At 39.3% G+C, this 20,153-nt stretch overlaps 1 pseudogene; it reads left to right on the plus strand.

Moving 5' to 3' along the window:
- Positions 1–2,687: 2,687 nt before the first annotated feature.
- On the plus strand, positions 2,688–3,446 carry LOC100431817 (intraflagellar transport-associated protein-like; annotated as a pseudogene).
- Positions 3,447–20,153: the final 16,707 nt, after the last annotated feature.

Here is a 20,153-nt window from a genome sequence, read left to right on the forward strand (position 1 = left end):
GTTGGGCTGCACCTTCAAAATCCCAATCTCAGTATATCCAATCATTCTTTATCTATTTTCCCACAGGAAAGTACTCCCCAAGGGTGGTTGTGATCTGGGCTACAATGGCACCATAATAGGGCCTCCCAATTCAAACCTGGAGGCAATGCTACTTTCTGGTGCCTCTCAATGTGGATGGAGAAAGGAGCAACAGAATGTTGAGGAACCAGCATTCCTCTGATCACACCTGGGACTCCAGGCCCCTCAATACAGCCAGGTGAAATTATAGAATATAACAAATGTGTTCAACATGTGATCCTCTTCCTGAATGGGACAACAAAGGCCAAAGGATTTGGGTCAAGCAATAAGGGCAGCATGTCCCTGCAGAAGTTGTAACCTTAGGGCTCAAATAGACAGCCTGAATGGCTATCCCAGGCAATCCTCACCCAGATAATTGGATAAGAGCATCTGCAGCCTTTGAAGGTTTGTGGATCAGCAGTAGAGTGAGGAAGCACTAATCTTTCCTCATCTCATTGCTGCAGAAGCCTCTGCCCCGCCTGGCATAACAACACCCTGAGGAGAATCAGCACAGCTATGGAGAGAGGAGATAAACAGTGCTGGATTTGTCATCCCAGAGTGAAGACTCTCTTGTCCTACAATCTTGTTGTGAGAGAATGACTCGTACACAACAACTTGGATGTTCTTCATGCTTCAAGACCAGTAAGTCTCACTGAACTCACTCGCCACCATAGTGATAGATAACTGAATAGCCTTCAGTTATGAGCTGGCCAAACAGGTAGGTATTGCCAACACCTGTTGCTGTTTATACCTTAATAATTTAGGGAATGTAGAAACTGAATTGGAGAAGGTGGGGTGCTCAACTGGGATGGTTATTAGCTGTACACCTGCATTCTCTCTACACTCATTTTTTTTTTACCTCTTTAGTTGGCTTAATCCAAGCACTCAGGTTGTTTGTTGAGGACCATTTTCCAGGAAGGCCTGATCATCCTCCTGGGTGTGGTTCTTCCAGTGAACATGATGAAGTGCTGTCTCAAAATGACAAGGAGGCTCTGAAAGCAAACTGCATCCATACAGGTTGTTCAGGGGCACAGCAGACTCAAACCCAGCTCCATCTTTAAATTTGAGGCAGGTAGTGGTCTTGTCAGATTTAAGAGGTTTTATCTGTCATTTCAGTGTCCCAGCAGGGGTCAGGGGAGGGGTGGACTATTGGGAAAGGTGGTCTCAGGTGCACAGTCTTTCAACCCCTTCATGACCACATAAGAGTGGCTTTGGGCCTGGGACACTTCCTTACAGGGTGATAAGGAGCCCTCATAGCCTTTTGTTGGGCATATCACTGTGTTTGGGAGTGTGTATCTCTATTCTGGTCTTGACAGATACTTTTTGTCCTACTTAAAGTGGGTATGTCATATAACACCTGGCCACCCTCACTGTTATATCTATTCCCAATAGGGACAGAATGGGGTGCTTTACCTGTAGCACAAGATGACTGTGTACAGACCCCATCTCCTTGTATTGGCTGTGGAACAAACCCACTAGCCATAGGCATTATTAAAGCTGATCTTGCACTATTTCTATGTGAGTGAAGAGTTGTTCCATCTAATACCTATGTGAGTCGTGTGTCTCTTGGCAATTACAATACCTTGCAAACCAGGCAGTGGGAAGACATCTGGGGACTGCTGCTCCTGATGGTGGGCACTGTTATACACTTTTCTATCTTCCACTTAGTGGGACTCCTCCCCTGGAGGTGGTAACAGGTGTCATTTTCTTGACATTAATTTTATGTATCAACTTGGCTAGCTTAATGTGCCCAGTTCTTTGGTAAAATGCCATCTAGATGTCACTATATAGGTCGCTTTTAGATGTAATTAATATTTAAACTCAAAGCAGACATTGAGTAATGCAAATTACCCTCTATAATATGAATGTGACTCAACTCATCAGTTGAAGATCTTTAAAAAGGCAAAAGTTCTCTAAAGAAAAAGGTGTTCTTTTCAAGACTGAAATGTAAAAATCCACCCTGGGTTTCTAACCCACTGCTTTGTGAATTTTGAACTGAAGACTGCAACATCAACTCTTACCTGAATGTCCAGCCTGCAGGCCTGCCCTCTGGATGTCAGACTTGCCAGCCCCACAGCTGATCCAATTCCTTAAAACAAATCTTTCTCTGTCTCTGTCTCTTTCTCTTTTTTTCTGTCTGTCTGTCCCTCCTCACACACACACACCTGCACACACACTTCCTCGGGAGAACACTGATTAATATACCATAATTATCAAAGAATTAGGCAGCTGTGTCATGGGAGAGGCAAGGATTTTGAGCATTGTCTATGCTGATGCAAATAAAAGACACAGCTGAAATATCTCCAGGAATTAGTAATCTGTAATCTGGAAACTTGAGGAAAGGCAATTCTCATTATAAAGTGGTAGAGGCCAGTCATAGTAGTTAATGCCTGTAATCCCAACACTTTGGGAGGCTGAAGTGGGAGGATAGCTTGATACAGGAGTTTGAAACCACCCTGGGCGACATAGTACCCCATTTCAAATAAAAACAAAACTTTTAAAAATAAATAAATATGTCCTTTGTAGGGACATGGATGAAGCTGGAAACCATAACTCTGAGCAAACTATCGCATGGACAGAAAGATAAACACTACATGTTTTCACTCATAGATACTGTGGCCTTGTGAATAGGAATGTCTGCCCATACATCAGGATTGAAAATAATGCGTGAAGATCAATTAATCAAAGAAGTCTTGGATAAATTCCTTAATTGTCATGAGCAAACATATGATGAAGAATTTCTGAACACTTTTACTCATCTTTCACAAGAGGATCTTGTGTCCAAAAGGGGAGTGTTTGGAACTGATTCTTCGGAAAACATTTTTACCTAAGCAAAGTTACTCATAAAAATGAAGCTAATGACTACCACCTTAGAAATAAAACCATTTTTCTTCATACTTCATGACAATGTTTGGAAGAACAGGTAGACAATTTCCTAGATTTGGAAGATTTGGACATGCATGAAGAGATGAAACCCCAAATAAGTGAGGATTTGCTGCTGCTCCCAGGAGAAGTGGAGTAGGATGTAAGCACCAGCATTCCTTCCTGTATCCTTCTGTGGCACAGCCTCCCACCTGTGAAGTGAAGCCAAAGCCTACTGTAAAAAGAATGGACAAACAGATGGAAGAGATATGTGGAGATGAAGTTCAACCCTTCTCACTTGATGAGGAATTCGATTATGACAATGTGACACTAACCTCCAAGTTTAGTCCTGCAGAGATAGAGACCATCAAAGAGCTAGGCAAGCAAAAGAGAAAGGTCACCAGCCCAGACTTAGAGGAACCCTGTGACTGATTCACAGAGGCATTTTTTGTGTGTTTATTTTAATTTTGTTCTTATTCAACTAACATTAGAATAAAAAATAATCCAACTATAAAAAATAAAATAAATAAATAAAAGTGGCAGAGAACTTGGCCAAATTGTGTTCCAGTATTTTGTGGAAATTAGACCCTTTGATGAACTTGGATATTTAGCTGAGGGGATTTCTAAATGAAGAGTTAAAGGTACAGCCAGTTTTCTTCTTGCTACTGTGATAAAATGAAAGGAGACAGATAAATGGAAGAAGAAACAACTAAGCAATTAAAAAAAAAGTAACAATGATTTGGAAGATTCTCAGCCTATCCAGATAGCATGCTCTGGACACAGTGACAAGGGGGTGGCTGGACAATCATTTGCTAAAGATACTAGGCATGTGACTCATGAATCCAATCAAGCGATCTCAGTAGAAGTCAGGAATAGAGATGTAGTTAGTCAGAAATGATCTGTAGAAGACTTTTTCTGATGGTGCAAACCCTTGTAAATCGCACAAGATTTTTGAGAATTTTACCCAAGTAGAAACATTGCTAGTCTTGAGGAAAAGAGACAGAGACAGGGTGAAGTGAAGAAATAATAACTTTGCAGAGCCGTGAATGTAGAGTCCAGCTGGGCTGCCAACACAGGCCCAGAGGACACAGGCCCAGGAGGTGGAGCTATCTTCTCCTTGGCTACCACCAAGGAAAGTGGAGCTACCACCCAGGCCTGAGAAGGTGGGGTTGTTGCCTGGGTGGGCCTGTAGGATCAGTCCACCACCCCAGTGGGCCCAGAGAACAGAGCAAGGTGGCAAAGAGGATGATTCTCAAGCTCCAAAATCTAATGGAATTTGTCATGCTATGTTTCTGACTTGCTTGGGACACAAGATCCCCTTCCTTCTAATTTCTTCGGAAATGAGAATGTCTATCCTTTACCTGTCACCATTGTATTTTGGAAGCAGATAACTTGTCTGTTTTTCCAGGTTCACAGCTGGAGATGAACTTCTCCCCAGCATGATTCATACCTGTAATCTTACCCATTCTTGATTTAGATAAGATTTGGATTTTGAGTTGATGCTAGAATGGGTTAATACTTTTGAGGATGTTGGGTTGGGATGAATATATTTCTTTTTTTTTTAAATTAATTAATTAATTTATTATTATTATACATTAGGTTTTAGGGTACATGTGCGCAATGTGCAGGTTAGTTACATATGTATACATGTGCGATGCTGGTGCGCTGCACCCACTAACTCGTCATCTAGCATTAGGTATATCTCCCAATGCTATCCCTCCCCCCTCCCCCCACCCCACAACAGTCCCCAGAGTGTGATGTTCCCCTTCCTGTGTCCATGTGTTCTCATTGTTCAGTTCCCACCTATGAGTAAAAATATGCGGTGTTTGGTTTTTTGTTCTTGTGATAGTTTACTGAGAATGATGATTTCCAATTTCATCCATGTCCCTACAAAGGACATGAACTCATCATTTTTTATGGCTGCATAGTATTCCATGGTGTATATGTGCCACATTTTCTTAATCCAGTCTATCATTGTTGGACATTTGGCTTGGTTCCAAGTCTTTGCTATTGTGAATAATGCCGCAATAAACATACGTGTGCATGTGTCTTTATAGCAGCATGATTTATAGTCCTTTGGGTATATACCCAGTAATGGGATGGCTGGGTCAAATGGAATTTCTAGTTCTAGATCCCTGAGGAATTGCCACACTGACTTCCACAAGGGTTGAACTAGTTTACAGTCCCACCAACAGTGTAAAAGTGTTCCTATTTCTCCACATCCTCTCCAGCACCTGTTGTTTCCTGACTTTTTAATGATCGCCATTCCAAATGTTGGGAGATGGTATCTCATTGTGGTTTTTAGCATGAAACATTGCTGAATTTTGTCAAAGGCCTTTTCTGCATCTATTGAGATAATCATGTGGTTTTTGTCTTTGGTTCTGTTTATATGATGGATTACATTTATTGATTTGCATATATTGAACCAGCCTTGCATCCCAGGGATGAAGCCCACTTGATCATGGTGGATAAGCTTTTTGACGTGCTGCTGGATTCGGTTTGCCAGTATTTTATTGAGGATTTTTGCATCAATGTTCATCAAGGATATTGGTCTAAAGTTCTCTTTTTTGGTTGTGTCTCTGCCCGGCTTTGGTATCAGGATGATGCTGGCCTCATAAAATGAGTTAGGGAGGATTCCCTCTTTTTCTATTGATTGGGATAGTTTCAGAAGTAATGGTACTAGTTCCTCCTTGTACCTCTGGTAGAATTCGGCTGTGAATCCATCTGGTCCTGGACTCTTTTTGGTTGGTAAGCTATTGATTATTGCCACAATTTCAGATCCTGTTATTGGTCTATTCAGAGATTCAACTTCTTCCTGGTTTAGTCTTGGGAGAGTGTATGTGTCGAGGAATTGATCCATTTCTTCTAGATTTTCTAGTTTATTTGCGTAGAGGTGTTTGTAGTATTCTCTGATGGTACTTTGTATTTCTGTGGGATCGCTGGTGATATCCCCTTTATCATTTTTTATTGCATCTATTTGATTCTTCTCTCTTTTTTTCTTTATTAATCTTGCTAGTGGTCTATCAATTTTGTTGATCCTTTCAAAAAACCAGCTCCTGGATTCATTAATTTTTTGAAGGGTTTTTTGTGTCTCTATTTCCTTCAGTTCTGCTCTGATTTTAGTTATTTCTTGCCTCTGCTAGCTTTTGAATGTGTTTGCTCTTGCTTTTCTAGTTCTTTTAATTGTGATGTTAGGGTGTCAATTTTGGATCTTTCCTGCTTTCTCTTGTGGGCATTTAGTGCTATAAATTTCCCTCTACACACTGCTTTGAATGCATCCCAGAGATTCTGGTATGTTGTGTCTTGGTTCTCGTTGGTTTCAAAGAACATCTTTATTTCTGACTTCATTTCGTTATGTACCCAGTAGTCATTCAGGAGCAGGTTGTTCAGTTTCCATGTAGTTGAGCTGTTTTGAGTGAGATTCTTAATCCTGAGTTCTAGCTTGATTGCACTGTGATCTGAGAGACAGTTTGTTATAATTTCTGTTCTTTTACATTTACTGAAGAGAGCTTTACTTCTAAGCATGTGGTCAATTTTGGAATAGGTGTGGTGTGGTGCTGAAAAAAATGTATATTATGTTGATTTGGTGTGGAGAGTTCTGTAGATGCCTATGAGGTCCACTTGGTGCAGAGCTGAGTTCAATTCCTGGGTATCCTTGTTGACTTTCAGTCTTGTTGACCTGTCTAATGTTGACAGTGGGGTGTTAAAGTCTCCCATTATTAATGTGTGGGAGTCTAAGTCTCTTTGTAGGTCACTCAGGACTTGCTGTATGAATCTGGGTGCTCCTGTATTGGGTGCATATATATTTAGGATAGTTAGCTCTTCTTGTTGAATTAATCCCTTTACCATTATGTAATGGCCTTCTTTGTCTCTTTTGATCTTTGTTGGTTTAAAGTCTGTTTTATCAGAGACTAGGATTGCAACCCCTGCCTTTTTTTGTTTTCCATTTGCTTGGTAGATCTTCCTCCATCCTTTTATTTTGAGCCTATGTGTGTCTCTGCACGTGAGATGGGTTTCCTGAATACAGCACACTGATGGGTCTTGACTCTTTATCCAGTTTGCCAGTCTGTGTCTTTTAATTGGAGCATTTAGTCCATTTACATTTAAAGTTAATATTGTTATGTGTGAATTTGATCCTGTCATTATGATGTTAGCTGGTTATTTTGCTCGTTAGTTGATGCAGTCTCTTCCTAGTCTCGATGGTCTTTACATTTTGGCATGATTTTGCAGTGGCTGGTACTGGTTGTGCCTTTCCATGTTTAGTGCTTCCTTCAGGAGCTCTTTTAGGGCAGGCCTGGTGGTGACAAAATTTCTCAGCATTTGCTTGTCTGTAGAGTATTTTATTTCTCCTTCACTTATGAAGCTTACTTTGGCCGGATATGAAATTCTGGGTCGAAAATTCTTTTCCTTAAGAATGTTGAATATTGGCCCCCACTCTCTTCTGGCTTGTAGAGTTTCTGCCAAGAGATCTGCTGTTAGTCTGATGGGCCTCCCTTTGAGGGTAACCTGACCTTTCTCTCTGGCTGCCCTTAACATTTTTTCCTTCATTTCAACTTTGGTGAATCTGACAATTATGTGTCTTGGAGTTGCTCTTCTCGAGGAGTATCTTTGTGGTGTTCTCTGTATTTCCTGAATCTGAATGTTGGCCTGCTTTGCTAGATTGGGGAAGTTCTCCTGGATAATATCCTGCAGAGTGTTTTCGAACTTGGTTCCATGGGATGAATGTATTTCTTATGTGAGAAGGACATGACCTTTGTGGGGACTGAGGAAGGAATGTGGTATTTACTTGTGTCAGCCCTGGAAAACAATAAGAAAAGATGTTTGCCCTGTTTTATTAATTTTTCATTGTTTAATAATAAAGTTTTAACTAATCTAGTTCAAAATGCTGCCAGAATCAGAAGTCTCTTGTAATTATTTGTATTTTCTATTCAGAATAATAACAAGTAAATAATTGATATTAGAATAAAATCCAGTACCATTGCTAAAATTATGAAACAAGTCCAAGTGAAACCCTAAGCTTACTGCCTCTTTATACAACACATTTATCTTATAGAAACAAGGATTTCTTTCAAGTCACAGAACCATCAAAATGAAACCTAACATGATAGAATGACAATGATAATGACAACAACAGTAACAAATACAAGAGCAACATGGGCTCATATTCACTAAATCATGTTTTGAGCATTTTGGGTTGGGATTTCTATAGTTGTTCTATAAGATCAAAAGGCTGCAATGCAAAGAACCAAGCTCATATGTGCTGAATGACAACAAAGTAAGCACTTTTAAACATGGATTACATTCAATCATTCAATAAATGAACATTGACCACTGACCACATGCTGGACACTAGGGAAAGGTGATGTCATCAGCAAAACAGCTATGGTTCTTAGATGTTTTTAGTCCAGAAGACAGACATTAACAAGTTGTCATGTCAACGAATATAATGTTTTAATTTCTGATAAGCATTGTAAAGGAATAGCACAGAATGTCACAAGTAAATGTAGAAAAGTGACCTAATTTAGATTAGCAGGTCAGAAATATTTCCCTGAGGAAAGCAGAGTTGAGGTTTTAGTGAGTACGGTTTAGTCAGGAAAGGAAAATGAGTGCCAGGCAGAGGAATTTTGTGCAAAGTTCCTGATTAGGGAATATCTTGGCATGTTTGATCCAGACTGAAAGTTCATGTAGTGAAGCTGAAATAGACTGGGTTTAGAGAGGGACAGGCAGGAACCAGATCGTGTAGAATCCTGCAGGCCATAGTGTGGAGACAAGACTTTTGCCTAAGTGCAATAGGAGTATTTTTAGACTTTTGTGCAAAAAAGTGACATAATTCAATTTATGTGTGTGTGTTTTAAATCACTGAGTCTAGCACATGGAGAATGAATTGAAGACCACTGAAAATGATGACCAAGTTATTAAGTCAGCCCTGGGAAGAGGCCTGTCTTCAGCTTCTTATAATGATAAACTTGTTTGTACAAATATTTTTAAGAGCTGAGTGCATGGCACTTGAAAAACAACAACAAACAAGGAGGCCTGGAAGTCTAAAATAATGATGTTTCTCCCTTATTCCCTCCAAATTGTATATGCTTTCAGACATTATGCTTTAAAATGACCTAGTATAATGGTTTTGCAGCCAGAAAAGCAGCCTCTTGGGCCAATTCAAGTCTACTTAAAACATTTCCTGAAATATAATTCAGATGGAAACTGAAAGCAACAAAGAGCTACTTACATACTAGGCTTGATTCTAGGAAATCAATTGCTTTTCTGTTCTAGAAAAACAAAAACATGATTTTTTAAAAAAAATCTAAACTTGCAGCACACCACATAAAAAAATCATGCAAGGATAACTAAACCACTATACTGTTGGGTGCTTCTGCAGACACTCTTTAGATATCACATTCTTCCATTGGGGCCACCTGTGCTTCAAGGTCCAGACAAATTTTATGGCATGTGCAGCTACTGCTTAGATAGGAACTTTCCTAGACTTCTCAAAATGTCTATTCAATTTAAACTCTATGCTTCTGTCCTCCCGTGGTACATTTTTCCACAGAGTTTCCAAAGTCCAGTGTCTGCACTATTTGCAACTGTCATTGTTTTGGCAGACAGTCTCCTCCTCTCCTGCAGCAGAATAGCTACTGAAATAACATATTGTAAAAGGTAAAGCTGAGTTTTATTATTTGAAATTTGACCCCAACATGCTTAGAGAGGGAAATGCTCATATTTGTAAAACCTCATGATGTGCCTATCGGAGCGGACAGAGAAAATATAAGGATTGAAGTACTAGAGGAAACCTAATAACAAATTATGCCAAATTGCTCTGTGGGAGAATTTTTATTTGCTCCTAAAAGCAAAGTAGTAGGTAGGAGGAAAGAAGATAGAATGAGGAAGAGGATAGAGTGAAGGCAGAAATGTGGAAAGGGGATATTCTTCAGTATAGTGAGAGCTTGAGGGTCCCCTCAATTTGTGATGGGCAAAGGAAACATAGAAAAAACATGGCTGCCCATATCCATATCTTCAGTAAAATCTATTACACCCATATGTGCTTTTTTGATTGTCTTCTATTTGAGAGTGACGGCTACAGAAGGTGCTATATCCTGCTTTCTCAGATTAAATAATTACCCCAACCGTCAGAAAATGAGGTCACCTTCATCATTACTACAATAGTCATACAGCAAGAATCAGCAGTGGCCCAGCGTGGTCTCAGCATGCCCTTGAAACCACCCAAATATTACAGGAAAATAATGAGAATCAGTCCTCAATTTGCTTTTTTTTCCTTTGGGAGGGCATGCAGTTTGAGATGGTATGCTTGAGGTAGAAAATATGTTTTGTTTCAGTAGGTGACTGCTATGGTTTGTATGTGGTTTCTGTCTGTCAAAACTCATGTTAAAATTTGATCCCCAATGTGGTAGTGTTGGGAGGTGAGGCTAGTGGGAGATGTTTAGGTCATGGGGGCAGATCCCTCATGAATAGATTAGTGACTTCCCATTGGGGCCAGTAAATTCTCACTCTTGCAGGAGTAGATTAGTTCCCAAGGATGCAGGTTGTTAAAAAGAGTCTACCTTCCTCAGTATTTCTTCCTTGCTTTCTCCCTCCCCACACTCACCCCTGCTTCTTCTTTCTTCCATGAATGGGCGTAACAAAAAGCTCTCATCAGATACATCTGCCTAATCTTGGCCTTTCTAGACATCAGAATCATTATCCAAGTAAACGTCTTTCAATTGTTTTTTAATAAAACAGGGATTCTGCTGTAGCAACACAAACAGACTAAGAGAGTGACTATGTCTTAGTCACTAAGGCTGTTGGAAACCTCACAATCATGGCAGAAGGCAAGGAGGAGCAAGTCACATGTTATGTGGATAGCAGCAGGCAAAGAGAGAGCTTGTGTAGAGAAACTCCCTTTTTTAACCCCTCAGATCTCATGAGACCCATTCAACTATCATGAGAACAGCAAAGGAAAGGCCTGCCCTTATGATTCAATTATCTCTCACTGAGTCCCTCCCACAACACGTGGGAATTCAAGAGGAGATTTGAGTGGGGGACACAGCCAAACCATATCATTCCACCCCAGCCCCTCCCAAATCCATGTCCTCACATTCAACACCAATTATGCCTTTCCAACAATACCCCAAAGTCTAAACTCATTTCAGCATTAACTCAAAAGTGCATAGTCCAAAGTCTCATCTAAGACAAAACAAGTCCCTTCCACCTATGAGCCTGTAAAATCAAAAGCAAGTTAGTTACTTCTGAGATACAATGGAGGTATAGGCATCAGGTAAATACAGCCATTCCAAATGGGAGAAATTGGCCTAAACAAAGGGGCTACAGGCCCCATGCAAGTCCAAAATCCAGCAGGGCAGTCAAATCTTAAAGTTCCAAATGATAACCTTTGACTCCATGTCTCACATCCAGGTCACACTGATGCAAGAGGTGAGCTCCCATGGTCTTGGGCAGCTCTGCCCCTGTGGTTTTGCAGGGTACAGCCTCCCTCTGAGTTGCCTTCATGGGCTGGGATTGAGTGAAGCTTTTCCAGGCGCATGGTCCAAGCTGTCAGTGTATCTACCATTCTGGGGTCTGGAGGATGGTGGCCCTCTTCTCACAGCTCCACTAGGCAGTGCCCCAGTAGGGACTCTGTGTGGAGGCTCTGACCCAACATTTCCCTTCCACACTGCCCTAGCACATGTTCTCCATGAGAGACCCACCCTTGCAGCAAACTTCTGCCTGGACATCCAGGCATTTCCATACATCCTCTGAAATCTAGGCAGAGGTTCCCAAACCCCAATTCTTGACCTCTGTGCACTGGCAGGCTCAACACCACGTGGAAGTGGCCAAGACTTGAGGCTTGCACCATCTAAAGCCACAGCCTGAGCTCTACACTGGTGCATTTTAGCTATGGCTGGAGCAGCTTGGAGGCACGGCATCAAATCCCTAGGCTGCACACAGCATGGGGACCCTGGGCCTGGCCCAGGAAACCACTTTTTCCTCCTAGGCCTCAGGGCCTGTGATGGGAGGGGCTGCTGAGAAGACCTCTGACATGCCCTGGAGACATTTTCCCCACTGTCTTGGGGATTAATATTCAGCTACGTATTACTTATGCAAATCTCTGCAGCTTGCTTGAATTTCTTCTCAGAATGTGGGATTTCCTTTTCTATCACATTGTCAGGCTGCAAATTTGCTGAACTTTTATGATCTGCATCCCTTATAAAACTCAATGTTTTTAATAGCACCCAAGTCACCTCTGGAATGCTTCGCTGTTTAAAAATTTATTCTGCCAGATACCCTAAATCATCTCTCTCAAGTTCAAAGTTCCAAAATCTCTAGGGCATGAGCAAAATGCCACCCATCTCTTTGCTAAAACATAACAAGAGTCAACTTTGCTCCAGTTCCCAATAAGTTCCTTATCTCCATCTGAGACCACCTCAGCCTGGATTTCATTGTCCATATTGCTATCAGCATTTTGAGCAAAGCCATTCAACAAGTCTCTAGGAAGTTCCAAACTTGGTACAGCAATTAGAGCATTGTGTTCAGAGAAGAATTTATGGCCAGGGCTCCAGTGCCTCAGAGGTGGGCTAGCATGAAACAAGCCAGGGCCAAGTACAAAGAGGTGGTGAGATGCTGAGATGCCATTCACAGTATATGGACTCAGAAATGGGGGACACAGAAGCCCATTCATAAGACGTGGCTACTCAGTGGGTTATAGGAGCTCAGGAATTAGGTAGGAGTCGATTCAATTTGTTGATCTTGCAGAACTGCAGTGTGTTGGTCTTCAGAGGCTGAAGTGTTGTCTACAAGTCGCAGTGTACTTTGAGAACAAATAGTGGCCTGAGAAAGAGACTGGGGCCAACTGACCCAGCTAGAGAAAGTTCAGGTTGAAGAAGGGAACACAGCAGAGCAGGGCTTTGCAGTGAGATCACCTATTCAATATCCCCCTCTGCAGACAAGGAAACTTAAACACTAAATAGACATTTTCTAAGAAAAAAATATTTTTAGCATTTGTAATGTATTTCCAAATACATTACCAGGTGTTACTTAGGTTTTACCATACTTTTACTGCCATCAATAATGATCATATGTTTTTGTATTTCTCTGTCAAGAATGTCATGTATCATAAACTTTACGAGTTCTTCATTATTAGGAAAAGTATTTATTTTGCATGTATCTATAAATGGCTTTTTTTCTTTATATAAAATTCGATCAGGTGTGGTGGCTCACACCTGTAATCCCAGCACTTTGGGAGGCCGAGGTGGACGGATCACCTGAGGTCAGGAGTTTGAGACTAGCCTGGTGAACATGGCAAAACCTTAACTCTACTAAAAATACAAAAATTAGCCAAGGTGGTGTGCACCTGTAATCCTAGCTAGTAGGGAGGCTGAGGCAGGAGAATCACGTGAACACCAGAGGCAGAGTTTACAGTGAGCCAAGATAGCACCACTGCACTCCAGCCTGGGTGACAGAGCAAGACTCCATCTCAAAATAATAATGATAATAGTAATAATAACAAAATTCTACATCACCAGATCATGTTTTCTATAGTGTTAGGGATGAGAAGCTTGATACTCCTTATGTTATAGGTAAATAATAGTCCATTGGAAAACTTTTAATTATCTTTGGACTTTGGAAACTGCACCAGGATAGATATAAATATTTGTAATAATAATAAAAGAAAAAAAGAAAAAAAAAAAGAAATGTTTAGCATGTAGACAACAATCTAACCCACATCGATAGTTTGCAAAGGTGTCAGTGTACTATGAGAACATGGAGGAAGTATTTAGGATTATATGAGTACTTTCCTTATCTTTTATTTGGCATAATTTTTAAGGCACCAATGTGTATAATATAATTTATAATAATTACCATCAAAAATAAATCGAGTAGATTTGAAAAAAAAAAAAAAAAAGATAAAGAAAATGTTCTTATGGTATTCTTTAATTATTTTTGGGAATCCTTTTGCTTCTATTCCTCCATCTGGAACTCCTATAATGCAGATAATGCACCTCCTGGATTTATTCTCTATGTGTTTTCTTTCATGGTGGGTCTATATTCATTTGCTATGCTTTTGAGGAGAATTTCTTGATCTAATTTTCTTAACATTAATCAGTTTTGAGCAGCATTCATTCTTCTCATTCAGTACCTGTTTTGATTTTATATCCAAACAATTGCATCTTTTTATTTTTGAGACCAGATGATATGGTTTGGCTGTGTCTCCATCCAAATCTCATCTTGAATTACCACATGTTGTGGGAGGGACCTGGTGGAAGGTAATTGAATCATTGGGGTAGGTCTTTCCCATGCTGTTCTCATGATATGTGAATAAGTTTCATGAGATCTGATGGTAATATAAAGGGGAGTTTCCCTGTACAGGCTCTTCTTTCGTCTGCCGTCATGTAAGATGTGACTTTCACCTTCTGCCATGATTGTGAGGCTTCCCTAGCCACATGGAACTGCAAGTCCAATAAACCTCTTTCTTTTGTAAATTGCCCAGACTCAGGTATGTCTTTCTCAGCAGTGTGAAAACAAACTAATTCACCATGTTAGTGTTCACAAGATGTTCCTTTTATCAGGAGAGACTTCTCTTTTAATCAGAGCAAAGGTACATCTATTCTCATATAGGATATGACTTAGAACTCCTTAAATAGCTGTACTGCTCCCAATATAATCTCTTCTTCAATTTGGCAAATTTATCCTGATTGCTTAGCTTAATCAGGATCTTCTGAACTACTGATTTACTACATGCGTCTAAGTATATATTTGTATGTTTGCTTGACCTGTCTTGTCATATCATTAAGAGTCTAAATCATTTGTCCTAAATTGAGGAAGCACCAATGTATTAGCTTGGTTTAGGTGCACACCATTGTACTAGTGAACTGTGATCAGTGGGGAGATGATCTGTTAGAGATTGTAACTGAGTTAAGTCTCTACCTTGAATTTGTATCATATTTTACAAATATTGAATATACCACAGGTCATTTGTTTACTCACCTATTTGTTAATTCATTTAAACAGTATTTGTTAAGTATCTGTTTTATACTATGTAGTATTTGAAGTGCTAGAGATAATAGCAGTGAACAAAACAGGTACAAAGACCCATCACATGAAACTTTCTAAAGGAGCTATAGAGGATATAAATAAATAAATAAATCAGCAAAATACATCAGATGATGATAAGTCCTATGGAAAAAAAGAGGGGAGAAATAAAAATTTGAGTCAGAGGAAGAGAGAAGTTTATGAATTTGAGTGTTCATACAAGATACCATACACCATTGATGTTTGGGAAAACGTTTGGAAGAAGAGAGTGAGTAGCAGTACATATCTGAAGGAAGAGTTTTGTAAGTACTTTGAATACCATGTGCAACATCTTGGACAGGACAAATCCTGTCAAGGAACAGCAAGAAGGGAGCAGCATGCAGTAGGAAGTGAGGTGCAGAAGAGGTTAGGAGAAAGATTTATTAAGCCAATATCAAGACTTTCGTTTTTAAGGATCTTTTAAAGATTTACAAGTCATTGGGAAATTTGGGGCATTGAAATTACATTATCTAACTTACAATGTAAAAAGAACCACACAAATTGTTGAAATAGAGAAAGAATAGAAGCAGAGAGTCATATTGGCGTTTCCTGTAATCATCTCAATGAGAGATAATGGCGACATACAGGAAAGGTGGCAGGAAAGGGGCCAAAAAGTGGTCAGAGTCTGGGTCTATTTTAAAAGTAGAGGTGTCACTTTATATATAATATATAATATATATATTATAATTATATATATTATATATATATTATATATTATATATATTATATATATATTATATATTATATATATTATATATTATATATAATATATATTTTTATTATATATAATATATATTTTTATTATATATATAATATATATAATATATATTATTATTATATAAATATAATGTATATATAATTAGATAACTAAGTACATAGATGTCCAGTATGGAATCTAAATTGTTACTAGAAGTGAAAGAAATTGGAAACAGAAAGTAGAGTAGGAATAAAAGAATACCGTAAGTTCCCTGTAATAAACTTGATTAATATTGGTATTCTGATATATAAAATAGTAAATTCCTGGTTGTCTAGCTTTAATTTCCTTCAAAGCATAGCCTGAAATGCCCGAAATAAAGGCTTGCTTGTAGATGGCTTAATTGGGAATATGATTCTAGGGAGCAGAAATGAGAAATAGAATGAAACAGGGAAGGAAGGAAAGTCAATCAAAGAATGGGTTATCAATTCAGCACTGCTGTGATAGAGACGTCAATTCAAATGGAGTCTTGAGAAATGTTACAGAATGCATTTCAGAACCATTCCCCCAACAAGCTGACAAAGGAAAGAATTTATCCATCAGTTCTCATCTTTTATTGATAAAGTTTGGCTTATGTTTCAATTTTTGAGAGAATGAGTGCTAAGTGTGTTTTAGTGTGAGATCTGTGCTGCAGGATCTGAAAAGCCTCATGGCAAGAAACAAATGCCACAGGGCACTGGACTGAAGCAAAGTGCTCATCAGCATGAAGCTTATCCCAGCCCATGTAGGACTGGTTCCAATAACAGAACCTGGAGTATGAAGTAGATCCATGATACATTTGAAGTGGTATACAAGTAATGCTGGTACAGTCCAACTCATAATACCATTCAATCCACTTGCCCTCTCCAGTGGGACAGCCCATCATAGAGTCTCTTTCAAGGTCTTATCAGGTGGGAATTGTTGAGATTTAACAAAAGGTTAGTAGGAAAAACTATCTCCTGCCTACAAGAGCAGATTTTGAGACTATGATTGATTGTTTTTATGAAGACATCTGAACTCTTTAATTATAGGGGTTTGAATGTTTTTTATGGCATGTGTCATTGAAAAATTATTTACGTAAGTTCTTGGGGAATAGGTGGTATTTGGTTACATGAGTAAGTTATTTAGTGGTGATTTGTGAGATTTTGGGGCACCCATCACCACAGCAGTATACACTGTACCCAATTTGTAGTCTTTTATCCCTTTTTCATCTGCCTCTTATACCACTTATCTTAGTCCTTCCATGCTGCTGTAACAAAATATCACAGACTAGGTCATTTATACATCAGAGAAATTCATTTTTCACAGTTTTAGAGGCTGGGGAGTCCAAGATCAAGGCACCAGCAGATCTGATGTCTGGTGAAGGCTCACTCTCTGCTTCCAAGATGGTGCAATGTATGTGTCCTGACACGAGGAAAAAGGCAAAAGGGATTAGGGCACCCCTTTCAACCTCTTTTATAAGAACACTAATCCTATTCGTGAGGGTGGCGTGCTCATGATGTAATCACTTCTTAAAAGGCCCACCTCTTAATACTATCACTTTCAGTATTAGGTTACAGTGTATAAATTTTGAAGGGACACATACATTCAAACCATAGCACCACTTATTTGAGATTTCTTTAATCCTCAGGCAGCACTTTGGATGTTGCAGTTTGTTTGTAAACTGAGCCAAACCTCACCCTAAGAAGTTTAAACCCTTAAGTTACCTTCATTTTTTTTTTAACTGTGGTGGCTGCTGCTACTGTGGTTTCATCTTTTGAAAAACCAACCATGAAACCACAGTAGCAGCAACAATAGCAAAGACTTGGACCCAACCCAAATGTCCAACAATGATAGACTGGATTAAGAAAATGTGGCACATATACACCATGGAATACTATGCAGCCATAAAAAATGATGAGTTCATATCCTTTGTAGGGACGTGGATGAAATTGGAAATCATCATTCTCAGTAAACTATCACAAGGACAAAAAACCAAACAACGCATGTTCTCACTCATAGATGGCAATTGAACAATGAGAACACATGGACACAGGAAGGGGAACATCACACTCTGGGGACTGTTGTGGGGTGGGGGGAGGGATAGCATTAGGAGATATACCTAATGTTAATGGTGAGTTAATGGGTGCAGCACACCAGCATGGCACATGTATACATATGTAACTAACCTGCACATTGTGCACATGTACCCTAAAACTTAAAGTATAATAATAAAAAAAAAAGAAAGAAAAACCAAGCAATGCCCTGTGGTTGCTGCTACCGTGGTTTCATTGCTTGAAAAAAACAAGCGATGCCCTGTGTTCCAAAAAATTAAAAACACCTCTAGTTCCTTATTGTGGTCAAGGCAAATTATACTTACCTATGCTCTGGTTATGTATTGCTACTTATAAATACATCAAAATTTAGTGGCTTGAAATAAAAAATATTTTATTGCAGTTAACTACAATATTGTATAACACATACAATGATTTCATTACTATGTCAGTCAGAAACTCAGGTTAGGCTTGACTGGGTGACACTTTGACTCCAAATGGTTCCAACTAAAGATCCTGTGGTATTTAGTTAACAGATGCACTGATTTTGTGGGGCCAGGATGGCCTCACTCACATGTCTGTGGCCTTGTTGACAACGTTAGAGGCTTGAGCCCATTTGTGAATATCAACTATAGTGCTTACATTTGGTCTTGTCTCTTCAGCATGACAGTCTTAGGGTAGTTGGACTTCTTACATGGCAGATTAGGGACCCCAAGGAACATTCATAGCTTATTATTTTCTTTTTCCATGGCTTTTCAGGCAATTAACAAATGTCAGCCAACTCTAACATCCTTATAATTACCGAAGACCCATATACCGTTTAAAGGCCCACAGCCTAACCCAATGCTTCATTTTCCACTTGCGTCTCATTCCAGTTCACCTACATGTAAGAAGTTACCATCTTTCCACTTATTACTGCCAGTATAGACTTTATGGATCTTTGGCCAATTAGTGATTCACTCTAAAATACCAACCCTATGGAGTTGTGTGCCAGGATCTCCATTACCATCTGTCTTATTCTATGTTCTCCCAAATTCAGAGCCTGGGAGAAAGGCCTGACTAAAAAGAATTTTCTTTAGAAAAATGACCCTAAAAGAAAATATAAAGAAACAGGAGACAGGATCAGGGAAGTAAAACAGGAAAGGAGGATAGGCCAATGAAATAATGTTATTGATTTGGTCACCACTGTGGGTCACTGCTATTCCATTTCACCACAGTTCTCTAAAACATGTTATGAGAGGCACGTCAGAATGGAACACACAGAAAACAAGAAGGAAAGGCATTTCCTTATTGGCTTCTAGCATGCATGATAACTTTCTCACAGTTCTATGTTATACATGAAAAGGTGTTGAGCAAGTTCTTGCTGGAATACTAGCTGCAGAAGCATTGAAAATATGAAGCACCAACCCAGTGATGCCTGTGCAAAGCTGCTGAAATGGTGATGTCAGCAGAGGATATAGTAAGATATGAGGCCAGTGGAATTTTGAAAGTGTATACAAGAAGTTTTCAACATACCTGAGAACATAACTCCAGGCATAAAATTATCTGTTCTAATTCCAGTCTTTGGGTTTTCCTATTTTTTTGTCTGAAAAGATCTTTATTTTTAGTTTTAATACTAATTAATTTTTACAATAGTTAGAATTTTAGTTGGATTAGTTTTTGTTTATTTTTATTCATAAAAATTCTATTAGTATAGATTTAGGGAGTACAAAGGCAGATTTCTTACATGCCTATATTGTATAGCAGTGGAATCTTGGCTTTTATTGTATCCATCACCCACATAGTGAACATTGTACCTAATAGGTAACTTTTCAACCCTCTCCCCACTTCTACCTACCCATCTTCTGTAGTCTCCAATGTCTGTTATTTATAGAAGCCAAATTGAAATACATTGCTGCTGCAGCTAGGGATGGCCCCCAAAAATATTGCTGTGAAATGTTCTCTGTGGACAGATTTTAAACAGTTGACAGGTAAGCAATTTTGTGTAAAGGAAAAAGTGGCCTGAAGTAAGGCTATGTACAGAATCTTGAGCAGTGGAGAATGGTTTATGTAGTTGGCCTTGGCACAATTGTAGGATCAGAAGTAAGCAGGTCTGTAGGTAAATCTATAGGAGTGAGTGCCTAAAGTGTGTGGATCTTTATGTCTTAAGTCAATGTCAACCAGAGCATATAGGTTTTAGAGAGACACTGAACAAATCAGGTGGCTAAAAAGACTTATCCAGTAGATTTGAGCCAGGCTTTATCCTCAGCTACCTAGTGTTTGCACAGAACAGATACGGTGGCAGGGATGAAATCTTTGCATGGACCCATCAACCTGGGCTTCCTCTCACCAAGGCCAATCTCACTACATGTTAAATATTGGCCCAAAGACAACAAAAATTGACACTGAGCCTTCAGTATAGTACCACC

The sequence above is a fragment of the Pongo abelii genome, chromosome 1 (genome assembly GCF_028885655.2).
Source record: "Pongo abelii isolate AG06213 chromosome 1, NHGRI_mPonAbe1-v2.0_pri, whole genome shotgun sequence".
NCBI classification, from domain to species: Eukaryota; Metazoa; Chordata; class Mammalia; order Primates; family Hominidae; genus Pongo; species Pongo abelii.